Source organism: Mytilus edulis, chromosome 2, assembly GCF_963676685.1.
Source record: "Mytilus edulis chromosome 2, xbMytEdul2.2, whole genome shotgun sequence".
Classification (NCBI taxonomy): domain Eukaryota; kingdom Metazoa; phylum Mollusca; class Bivalvia; order Mytilida; family Mytilidae; genus Mytilus; species Mytilus edulis.
The window spans coordinates 4,006,989-4,020,432 of record NC_092345.1 but is presented as its reverse complement, the minus strand read 5'-3'; the positions used below and the strand labels follow the sequence as shown (position 1 = coordinate 4,020,432).

Here is a 13,444-nt window from a genome sequence, read left to right as displayed (position 1 = left end):
TGTGTGAATTCACCCATATGTTTCAATATTAAGGAAAAGACCTAGATATGAAGCAGACCTTTTTGCTTCTGTGGTATCGTTACAAGTATTTTAAGTTCCTTGTGATATGCTAGATATAAACATTCTCTGAAAAAGTAAATTATTGACCACATTATCAACATATATCAGAAAAGCTTTATAAGATTTGTTTTTTTCTTTTTGTATTTTTAAAGGTTTTGTGTGAGCTGTGCTTTATATATGTACAAAAAAGTCATTTCGGGCAATAAATGTACCTCATATCCCTTTTAATATTGACTTTTTATTGAAAAATCAATCCGTCAAATTTAACAAATAATGTCTTTCAACAGCTTCATGCGGTTTATTATAAAAATTATTGTCTCTAGTGTTGTTGGAAATGTTTTATTAAGACGATTTTGTTTGAACTTAAAAACATATAAAACCCATATTTGTACCAAAGTATTTTTCAAATGATAAGACTTTATCAATCAGTATGTTTATTAGGTGGAATACTACTCAAATTTAAGTAATCTGCCATATGTCTGCCAGGGTAAATGCAAAAAGGATATGCCTTTTTTATCCCCTCTGCCGTGCTATTTTCCATAAAAAAAACTCTATCCGAGTGGACGCTTGTAACGTGACGATTATGAATGCGTTTTTGAACATTAACATTCGGTGTAATTAAACAGATATAGCATGTTCTTGAGGGGTATTTGCGAAAAATACCAGTCTTGGGAACGATTTTCCCTCGCCTTACGGCTCGCGAAATTTAACATTCTCTAGACTGGAATTTTTCGCAAATAGCCCTCCTCAACATGACATATCTGTTAAATATTTCTGCTACAAATATCGATTAGTTCATATGCTACTGTTTTAGAATCGTTTTTAGTCGAACATCTAGACGAGCCAAAAGATTTTCAAACCTTTGAATATAAACACAACATTGTTAAAGGTTTAATCAGTTGGAACTGCGACATGTATGCAATGAAGACAATTCAGTAATGGTCAATTTTGATCATTTACACAAAATAAATGTTTAAAAATGTTATTCTCTTAACAATATCAGCTTTAAGTTCAACATGGACCCTTAAAATTGTCTTTTGCATAAAACAAAATTTAAGCTCATTTTGGTTAAATACGTCCTTCTTTTCAAAAATTAACCAGCATAAATTTTATTTTCAAAAGCGAACATAATGCTTTCTTACTAGACTATGACTAAAATAGATGTAGATATATTTTAATTTTAGAGTCGCTAGAAGTGCACGAATTTCTTTGCGTCAAGATGCGGATTGCAAACTAATTGGGCTGTGTGTATGGTAATCATAAGCAGATAACTGCAAAATGAGAGCATTTTTATTCAAATTCGGTCCCAATTCAAAATCTATTTATTTTTGTTCACGAAAGTTCACGAATTCTTTTAAAACATGTTTTTAAAAGTACATATTCCTCTTACACGAAGCATATTGACCGCAATATCAGTCATTCAGGTTTTTATAATATGTACGTAATTTGTCCTTCTTCATTTATAATAAAATAATGGGTTCATTATAGTCGAAGTAATGCAATGAACAACAGCTTGGTTAGGCATTCGTGCTAATTTAGTTTTTTCCAGAATTCTTAGAAAAACACGTCAATGCCATTTAAAGATAACAAACTGGTTTTCTTCCTATACCTGACAGAAGTAATGCGACATTCCAAACTGTAGAATAATTGTATTGATATTTCGCCAAAAGATAGAAGTAACTTGATTTTAATTTTTATTGAGAGTTTAATCATTGATAAACAAAAAATAAAACCCAAAAAATGACGGATGATCTTATTATAAATTGGTAAATCTCAAATCGTGCTCGATCACTGTTTTGTTTTCATTTGATAAAAAAATTGAAAACAGAATACGAATTTCAGTTTTACGCATATCTATTCTGAAACAATTTAGAATGACAACAACACTTTCTAAATTTAGCAGCCAAGGACGTATAAATGCTTGCATACATGAGAACTTTATGACCGAATGGGGAAAAGACATTAGCTGGATTCAGTTGATGTTATGTTTATCCTCTTATATTTAATGCGTTTATCCTCTTATATTTAATGCGTTTCGCTCGGTTTTGGTTTGTTACCCCGATTTTGTTTTTTGTCCATGGATTTATGAGTTTTGAACAGCGGTATACTACTGTTGCCTTTATTTATCATGGCGAATTTGAACATACGTTTTTAAATTATTTTAAATTAAACAACTATTAACTAAAGAAAAGTATATTTAAATATCAAAATTATGAACCAAGAAGAACAATCCATTTTTACGTTCTAATTTATGGAAAGTTAGACAAAGCAATGGATGTGGTATATTACACTGTCTTCTAAAACTTGTGTTAATTTAGAAATATTATCATTGATTCCATTCTTTCCTTTGTTTGATGTTATCAATCGTTTGGTTTTGTCAGGTTTCATTGATTTACCCCTTTTTAAATCTACCTTTGAATTCGGTAGTGTTTTTTTAATATATAAATTATGTTTTGTGATAATGAATTTGTATGTGAAATGCTCACTTGGAAACAAATATCTGTCTAGTAAATTCAAAAACAAATGCATTCATTTATCATTACGAATCACTGCTTACTGGTCAGATATGAAATCTTAATTAAGAGGTTACCGGTCAATTGTAAGATCGTATTAATGATTGCCAACATCGGTACTGAACATATTATGAATGCGAGTTTTTTGTTTTTGCAAACCTAATAATAAAGTATTTTCGTCTAAATGAGAAATCGAGATAATTTCTGAATTTACAGTATAAAAACGTTTATTTGCGATAAGTTATTATCTTCATTCTACAATATCCGTGTATGTTTTCTTAGATTTATCTATTTATTTGCCATTATGTAATATACAATAAGATAAACATATCATGTATTCGTTTTAAAGACGAATAGGGCAAAATAATAATAGAGCAACGTGTCAGTTATATAATGATGATATTGAAATGAGCAACAGCTTTATGCCATATTCTAATTATCTAATCTTTTTATTGTTGATCTAGTTAATTGAATTGTATATTGACTCATAAGTATCCATCGATGCTTTAAAATGATATCTTTATTGTAACACACACAATAAGTAGATATATTTGCACCATAACAACAATTACGGACTGCATAACTTAACAATTTCGATTATTAATGGTACCACAAAATCTCACATAAATGAGAATGCAATTTTTAAAAACATATTCATACTGGAACATAGAATTGAGAATGGCAATGGGGAATGTGTCAAAGAGACAACAACCCGACCAAAGAGCAGACACCAGCCGAAGGACACCAATGGGTCTTCAATGCAGAGAAAAACTCCAGCATCCGGAGTTGTGCTACAGTTGGCTCCTAAACAAAAATGTATACTCCTTCAGTGATAATGGACGTCATACTATACTCCGAAATACACGCAAGAAACTGAAATTAAAAATAATACAAGACTAACCACGTCTAGAGGCTCCTGACATGGGACAGGCGCAACATTGCGGCGGGGTTAAACATCTCAACCCTCCCATATACATCTAGCCAATGTATAAAAAACAAACACACAACAATGCGCACAGTAAATATCAGTTCAAAAGAAGTTCGAGTCTGATGTCAGAATAGGTAACAAAAGAAACTAAACAAAATGACAATGTTACATAGATTAACAAAGGACTACTAGCAGTTACTGACATACCAACTCCAGACCCCAATTAAACTGATTCAAAGAGTATGTCTTCATCATATGAATATCAAGCACAATCCTTCCCGTTAAGGGTTAAGTATTATACCCTTATAAAATATACGAGAGGAACATAACCAGTATCATGCCAACAACTGGTTTAAAAATAAATGTGGTTATTTCCGCTGCAAAGACCATAAAAGTGAATCAATATTAAAGCCAAAATATGCAGTCTTAATGACCAGTATCGTAACTATAATATAAGTCCATAAACGGAAGAAATATTCTGATAATTTCTACAAGAAGAACAACAGTATTTGTTTCCAACGCAATACATGGTATATAATATTTGTTCCAACAGGAACAGATATATTAGCGTTGTGTATGTCAAAAAGATAAACCACAAAATACCAAATTTCCAGAAAGTTCAAAACGGAAACTCAGTAATTAATGGAAAAATCAAACGCTCAAAGTTTCCAGAGGGACTTCTGTGCGGAGGAACAATTATACGTTGACATCGAAAATGGTATCCTAAACTACCAACCAAACCAGACAAAACTGTAATAACAAACCACCCGACTTTAAGGTAAATTTAAAACAAAAATGTATATCTATTTAAACTGACAACACCAAACGTAAACTGTATCAACTATTGGAACGACTGGAAACAAAATCTATCATACTAGTTTTAATTATATTCCGAAACCACTGCTAGTTTATTAATCAATATCAATTTCTAAACAAATTTATCAGATTTTCAACTTAATCGTGATAAAAAAGCCACAATATATATCATATGCACTTCCTCGTATACATTTACTTATAATATGTCAATATCTAACTCAAAGTGTGTGACGCTAATATCGAACATTTCATCAGGTATCTCTACATCGAATAATTATTATAGGCCAAACATAGTGTCACGTGTTCATATTCATCTGTGAAACATTAAACAAAATAAAAGAGATGCAAAATATACCAGAGGGACAGTCATACTCATATATCGAAAACAAACAGACAACATCATGGCTAAAAAAGAAAAAAAGACAAATAGGCAAGGACATTTACACCAAACACAACATAAAAAAATAAAAACTGAGCAATAGGAACCAAATGAGAAACTGGGGGCATCTAGAATCTATAAATAGAAAATAACACTGTATAATTGTCTGTGCTGTAAGTATTTTAGATATTAATCTTCAGCAAGAACACTTAAAAGAAAGCAGAAATAGGCAATCCAGGGAGGTAGGGTTTGTTAAGTAGATAGTGATAAACGTTAACTGAAATATGTTCAAAAAGAGGAAACAAACGAACGACTGAATTGAAACCAACTGTCATATTTAATACAATTAATAGTAGTCTGTTTATTCCCAATATGCTTCCCTTACTCATAGTTTACTGTACACATTAGTTAAATGATTTTAACAGTTGTAAGGCAAAAAAAAATAACTTTTCTTGATATGAATTTTGGGTCATCAATGCTCTTCAAAAGTCTTTATAGAAAAAAACTAGTATCTGGCGTAGAATATTTAATATTGGTATCTATGATGAATTCACATTTAAAAAGTCCCACCCAAAGGTAATTATTTTGTAAAACAAAAACAATATTGCGGTATTTCTTAGCTTTTCAGTTCATTAAATAACAAAAAAATGTAGTTTTTATGTCGCTGTCCGTCAATAAGGTCATATACTCATTTTTGCATAAATACTTGAATACAACAAAATACACAGAAAATCAGATAAAATGTATGCACACTTCTTGATATTTTCATGTAATCAAAGTATAATTTATTTTTTTAGAATTAGAATTCAGATTTTTACATCATGTTAAAATGTCATCATATTTCTATTTCTATTTCAAGATATTGATAGGCAGTTTATCTGTTTTGATAGTTTAAAAAGACATTCATTAAAGTTGTTATTTATGTCAATATAAGATACATGATATACGTCAGATAAGTATGTAATGGTAATTTGTCAATATTGACCATCAGTATATCTGATGTTGGTATCGAGTTTAAGACACCAGATGTTGGCGTTATTAACAAACTGATTGAATGTATTGAAATTGATCTTAAATGCTTCTGTACTTAAGTAAATTGAATTTGGTCCTAAGTTGGCTATTTATGAACAGGCATATCTTTTTAATCAATTCGGTAGATGTGTGGGACTTTAAGAGTACAGATGATCAAACAATTTGATGACCATCCTACCACTAAAAACAGATCATTTCGATTTTCAATATTCCTAAACCGTTTTACCCTTCTTTGCGTAAAGTTCAATCTTTTTTTCGTGCAGTACGTCATGTTTACATCTTTTAAACAATATTAAGTGCATGAGAACGTATGATGATTGCTTAAAACGGGGCATGTCGTGTAAAATGTATGTGGAAAGACTATCTATTTGACAGAAAGACAGACAGACAGACATTCAACGGATACATTGTTTTGTTTAACATGGAAAATATCATACACAGCTACTTATGTATAGTTACTTTTTTTCTGTACCAAAACATCTGTAGTACTGGGAATCTACTTTTGATATTCAGTTCTATTTTGAAACTTTAAAATGATAGTAATATTTAGGTACCCGTTTGTTACAGTATTTGATTTGTACATAGAATTTAAGTACTAGAGCGTTTTGATTACTACCGTTTCATTTTCGACGTTTTGAAAAATTGTCTATTTCAAATTAATCTCTTAAAGTTATGTTTTTCAAACATGGAATACTGTGATCACTGTTGATATCATTGCTGTACCAAAATTTCAAGTACAAATCAAGTACTGTAAAACACAGGTACTTAAATATTACAATAATTTTAAAGTAAAGAAATAGTACTAAATATTAAAATGTAAATTTTCAGTACTACATATTTCTAGTACAGAAATAGTACCTATGCAAAAGTAGATGTTTAGGATATTTTGATTTGGTAAATAATACTAGCAAAAGTAAAATAATAGATAATTTCTTAAAACCATCTAGTTCTTCGCGTGAAACAAAACTACATCGGCTTACGGTAAATGTATTGCAAGATTGCTCTCTGTCGAATTTCGACGCATATTTATAAGAAAATTTGCGACTTCAATTAACAAAATATGAAATCGATTTCTGGTCCATAATGTAGTGCTTTTACGTATTTTGACTTGAAAAATACAAAATAGTCGCACACTTTTTCATACTAGTAGCAAAAATCAAAATTATTGACTAAACATCTTTTAAAAGTGCAAACTATTATTATTTCTACAGGAAAAGATAGCTTTCAAAAATTGTGTGATGATATATATTAAACCAGTGGTGCCAATCAGATGTGAATTTTAAAAAAATCTAAAGATCTGCTGCTAAATCTTAGATCACAATCTCTGCAATTTTGCATAACATTTAGATCTTTGATTCTTTCACGCTTAATATGACTATTCCCTATACTTGATTGAACGATCGATTCCACCATCTCTTCAAACAGATTTTTTTTAAAAATTGGAATCGTAGATATAAATGTCTTACATTGTGTTAAAATTACATAAGATGTATGTTTCATTATAATACGTTATTCTGATTGGCCAACTGCGCATCACGTGTTATTCCTTAAGCAATTGCATTACACAATAAAACTTATCATCCATGATAACACGAGGTCCCACAATAAAGTGAACATGTGAATTAAATAAAAAAATTGATAAAATTCGTTTTTTCATGACCCTAGCTAAAAAATGTAATTATAAGTATAAAATGCTTCTTTTTTGTAATTCATAGGGTTGTAAAAGCTTTGACCGTGCGCAAATTTTTAAAATGTAGAGCTTCCGCGCTTCATACAAAATGTACTTCGGTCAACACTTTTACACCCCAATGAAGATACAAAAAGAAGCATTCAATTCTTAAATGATATTTTTTATTTTGTGAAGAACAACTCTGATCACAGAAAATACATTGACGATGGTATTACCAAAATGCTGGACTTTTGTATCGACAATATATGTGTTAAGATGGTAAGGTTAATATTTAAACAAACATACAGTATTGTAATTGGTACTAATTGTGCAACTCTTTTGCCGAAAAAGAAAAAAGTACCTTGCAAAAGTCTTACTTTCAGATATATTGATGCTGTCCTATAATTAAATTACCCATATATCAGTCAGTGCTTGCATCTCATTACTCCCAGGGAAATTGAAATCAAAGTTGCTTCTGATAGTCGATCGAAGGACTACTTTATACCTTGAACTTTTCCTTAATATTAACACAGATGCACGACTTCTCACTAAAATCTATGACAAACTGGATGATTTCAACTTCTTATTATCAACTTCCCATTTCTCAGCAGAAACATAGCCTTTGCTTCGTTATATGGTGTATACATATCTCAATTGATATGTTATGCTTTTGCATGTTCACACGTTACGGACAGTTGTGTGCTTCTTCTGCAGAAACTTCTCCAGCATGGTTATGAGCGGAATATTAAAATTGACACTCCGTAAATTTTATGGACACCATCATGCATTGTGTGATCTATACTATGTGTCTGTGGTAAACTAACTAATCACCTTTTATCACGTCTTAGATTGTGGTTCAATATCTGTGTCGTTTGTCTGTTCAGTACCGAACGGGACTTATTTTTGATAATGACTGTTGTACCGAGGGTAAATTTGTAGTGCTATTCGACATCTCTCGGTATTAATACATCCAACAATCATGTGTTTAGACATATTTATCTATTATATCTGTTAGTTTTGTTCACACACAGTTTTCAATATAATGTCATACAAGTGAGAGGTGTATCTAACTGTCAAACCAGGTATAATCCACCATTTTCTACATTAGAAAATATCTGTACCAGGTCAGAAATATGACAGTTGTTATTCATTCGTTTCATGTGTTTGAGCTTTTTTTTTTGCCATTTGATAAGGGATTTTCCTTTTTGAATTTACCTCGGAGTTCATTTTTTTTGTAATTTTAGTTTTTATTTACTAGTGGTTATGATGTTTTTCTTTTGGATTTGATTCGATATTGTGTTAAGTCTAATCGTTTATGGTTTGAATTCTGTATTTTTGTACATTTCACATCGTAAGAGTACTGTGTAAGTCCAAGAAGTTATGGTGTCGTCAGAGGATTCATTGGAAATAGCCTTTCAATACCGTCATAATCATGATCATTGTTTGGACTAGTTTTGTTGAAAAAATTGAATGAACTCTCGTAAATGGAAGACGTCTGATGTTATTCTGCGGTTTACGTGTTGTAACGACTATAATAACATATATTTGTGCGTTTCTCTGTGTTAGTGTTCTTGCGTTTGGTTGTGATGATTTCCTGTCACATAGTGTTGTTATATTAGGGATTTATTTTAACATTGCCATATAAATAAAGGCAACAGTAGTATACCGCTGTTCAAACTCATAAATCCAAGGACAAAAAAAAATCGGGGTAACAAACTAAAACTGAGGGAAACGCATTAAATATATAAATATATAAAGCGCGGTTTTGTTTTTCTAAAAACCAGGTTCAATCCACCACTTGTTTTTATGAACATATCCTTTACCAAGTGAGGAATATGACAGTTCGTTTCTATGTATGTTGGCGTTGAATAATAAAGACAACAGTAGCATACCAATTTTTAAAAGTTATACATCGATTGAATGGAAACAAATCATGGTTACAAACTAAAACCGAGGGAAACACATCAACTATAATAGGAAAACAATGGAGTTACAAAAACATATCAACTATAATAGAAAAACAACAGAACAACAAAAACAAACTCCATTGTAATATACATAGAAACGAACTACTTGTAACAACTGTCATATTTTTTACTTAGTACTGGAAATTTTGAAAAATGGTTACGACAACATTGTTGTGTTTTAATAAGTGGACGACTTCTCAATCTAAAACAAAATCTGTAAATAAATCTGATGAATAAACTAATGTTTTCATCTTTCTTAATTAAATTGGCTAAGTCATTGAACATTTAGAAGTTTCTATTATTTAGTAGAACTCGATTCAATTGAAGTCGCACCGACTTCTTCAGAAATCAAAATTAAAGAATAGAGGCATCAGTAGTATACCGCTGTTCAATAGCCATACATCATATAAGTAAAAACAAATTAGGGTTACAAACAAAACCTAGGTGAACACATTAACCATACGAGAAAACTAACAGAACAACAGAAACAATGAAATAAAACAAAAACAAACACCAACATACATAGAAAATGTCTGTACCAAGTCAGGAATATGACAGTTATTATCTCTTCGTTTGACGTGTTGAGCTTTAGATTTTGCCAATTGATTAGAGACTTTCTGTTTTTTGAATTTTCCTCGGAGCCCATTGTTTTTGTGATTTTGTTTTTAACAACTAACATATTCTTGACAAAAAGTTTCGAAAGCCAAAACACAAAAAGTATTTTCTCACCCCAAACACTTAGAAGTGCAGGTCGATATTAACACCAAAAGCATTTCTGATGAAAAGAAATCGATATCGGCTATATCAACTGTTCGCAATATCGTGCGTAACATCACATTTTTACTATAATGACAACCAGATCATGAGTTCTGATATTATCTTCGTGAAAGTTGTAAATCAGGTTTCGATATGCTCACCGATTTTAATATTTAATTGTCTACCTGATCAAACATGTATTGTAAGTTTACAGTATGAAGTTTTTATCAATTGTGGTGTTAAAGTCATTTGTAGTATTGAAATAACTTATGCTACGGACCTGAAACTATTTTACGGACGCCATCACGAGTTGGTTGACCGTTATGGAATAACCGCTTCACATATAATATCGGATATGTTCCTTACGTCGTAACTACAATCCCCTTCCCTTTCACGAATGTGACCTACCGAATTAGACTATTAACCGGATTTGTAATCACATAAGCAACACGACGGATGCCACATGTGGAGCAGGATCTGTTTACTCTTCCAGAGCACCTGAGATCACCCCTAGTTTTTGGTGGGGTTCGTGTTGTTTATTCTTTAGTTTTCTATGTTGTGTCATGTGTACTATTGTTTTTCTGTTTGTCTTTTTCATTTTTAGCCATGGCGTTGTCAGTTTGTTTTAGATTTATGAGTTTGACTGTCCCTTTGGTATCTTTCGTCCCTCTTTTATCAGTAATCATACTGTCTTGATTGAACACTTCATATTATGATTGATATATTGTTGTAAGCTTTATTTGTACACTTATAAAGTGAAATTACCATTTGTTTTTCATTTGTTCACATCCCAAGAAAAACGTGTTATTGGTTAGTCATATGTTTATCATTTTATTTCACAGAAGAGTAGTAGTTACTTTAGGATACATACCATACGATGCGTTATGAAAGGTTACTAAACTTTTAAGGGTTCAAACTAAATGTTTGCAGCAAATACATTATAAAGACTACTTGTAGTCGAGGAAAATATCAATTTCAAGCTTTGATCAACTTCAAAGTACTTTCACAATTTACTGGTTATATATCTGTAACTATTGCATTTATTCAGTTTCTTCAGAGGGTTTGCCAGCGTACGATGGATATGTTATTGATTCTCAATTTCATAGGGTGCTCTATAAACGACAATAACAACCATTTAATATGAAAAAAAAATCAATTTGCTCATTTTAAGTTAACCGACTTATTCTAGATCATAAGTATTGCACGCTCTATTATATGATATGAAAATACAAACCAAAATACATAGCGCCCATGTAAATAAAAATATGGCGAAGGCAATAAAACCTGACGGTATCAAATACTTAATCATATCAACCAACGGAACTAATACATAACAAATATCATATTCCTGACAGGAGATATATATGTCTCTTTTTTTAGTGAAATCACCAACAAAAATTCATCGAAATAATTTTTTGATATAATTTTATAAATAAGTTGAAGTAATGGCAGGATTGTATTTTGTTTGAGGTTTTTAAGATGCTTTCCATCGGCGTTGTGGTAGCCTTATCTAACTTGTGCAAAAGATTTCCGGTTGATATGTTTCTGAAATTGACAAACGTACTTTTGAGTTTTTGGATTTTTTATTTTTATTTAAAAGGGCACTCTTTTTAAATACTATGAACCTTTTTATCTTTAATGAGAATTTTTTATGTAAATTCAGAATATTATTTTAACTGTTTACACCAAACTAGTCTTAAGATAACATTTAAAAAAATCCGGAATATTGTTTATTCTTAAGAACATTAACTTATATATATATTCAATCTAAAAATTCGACTGCGAAGAAGGCGAAATACATCTTAAATATACATTTGCCTTATTTATCCTTCGCCTTTCCTCTTCCCTGAAATCCATCTATAAACGTGAATGTGAAAAGGTGTATTTCATATTCTAAATCGGAATAATTCCTATGCAATTTATACAATGCAGAAATCATGGTTTTAGTAGAACTGAGTTTAATAAATGTCAACAAGTACAGATAGGCATCAGAGGACATGTCTAACTGACTAAACTAACATTGTGTTATTTTCTAAGAAAAATTACAATTTGCAATCCTTAACTCTAACCTAGTAGAAATTTCTATTGTGAGCCTGATCAATGCTTATCAAAAGATAGTTATTCTGTTTCCATATTGTTGTATAAAAGTAAAGGCAACATTAGTATACCGCTGTTCAATAGTCATCAATCGATTAAGCGAAAATAAATTCGGTTTACCAACTAATACCAACGGAAACATCCTTACATCAATTTTTAAGAGGAAAATAATGGAACAACAGAAACACAGAACTGCAACAAAATCAAACAAAAACATACGTATGCTAACGTCTTTGAGCTCAAAATAGATTTACAAAATCAAACAACTGTCATTTCAATGAATATTGTCACCATTCAGCATGAAATGCAGCAGTAATAAGCTTCGTTGAAAAGAATTAGGATTTTTCCCTCGAAATATATTATTAACCTTGCTTATAAAAGGTGATATTTCTGACATTTGGACTATAAGCTAAAGGGTTGCAAATTTTTTTATAAATACTTTCTACTGTTGTAATTTTTCCGATATATGCAAACATATAGCAATGTTTAACGACAGGGCCCAAACTTTTCGCACCTGAATAAGTTAAAATCTGAAAGTGAAAACAATTTATAACCTATAAGCAAATGCATATAACTTATTACCTGTCCTGTCTAATGATTATCCTCAATAATAACCCCGTTACAGTAATCTCCTGGGGTATCGACAAACTTAATAAAATATATTATTAATTTTCGTTATATACATTAAAGTATACAATGAACGACAGCTGTGTTCTCATCAATCTGCTTAGAGATGCTTTAAAAATATCTACTGAGATGATACGCATGCTTTTCATAAAATAGGGAGGAGCTTATTTGATCTTCGTGTATTTCCCTGTCTTTTTTCTATAGCACATACATAAACTTACTAGTATATCTATATAGCCAGTATAGAAAAAAAAAATAAACAAAGAGAAATTGTCTAATACTGTCTATATTTTTGTTTTTGTCCGTCACTATAATCTATATCAAGTTACCTTACTATGTTAATCATCCTCTTAAAAAATAAAGGATGCAATCTCTGGCATACTTGTTTGTGAATGCAAATTTTGAATTGCATTTTAACTGAGTAAGGCAACAGTAGAATACTCCTGTTCAATAGTCATAATTCGATTAAGGAAATCAAATCCTGGCAACAAATTTAAACCGAGGGCGACATAACAACTATAAAGGAAAACAATAGAGCAACAGAAACACTGGAATTCAATAAAATCAAACGCCAACATACATTGAACATTTAAACTGACT

The 13,444-nt window shown here is 30.9% G+C and overlaps 1 protein-coding gene across 1 annotated transcript in view; it reads right to left on the bottom strand.

Annotated features, from left to right (window-relative positions):
- LOC139510092 (uncharacterized) overlaps nucleotides 1–12,970 on the bottom strand; it is an 84,050-nt gene extending 71,080 nt beyond the window's left edge. Inside the window, exon 1 of the mRNA XM_071296341.1 lies at nucleotides 12,800–12,970. The gene's annotated coding sequence lies outside the window, so the exon portion shown is untranslated. The remainder of the gene's footprint in view (nucleotides 1–12,799) is intronic.
- Between the last annotated feature and the right edge of the window lie 474 nt (nucleotides 12,971–13,444).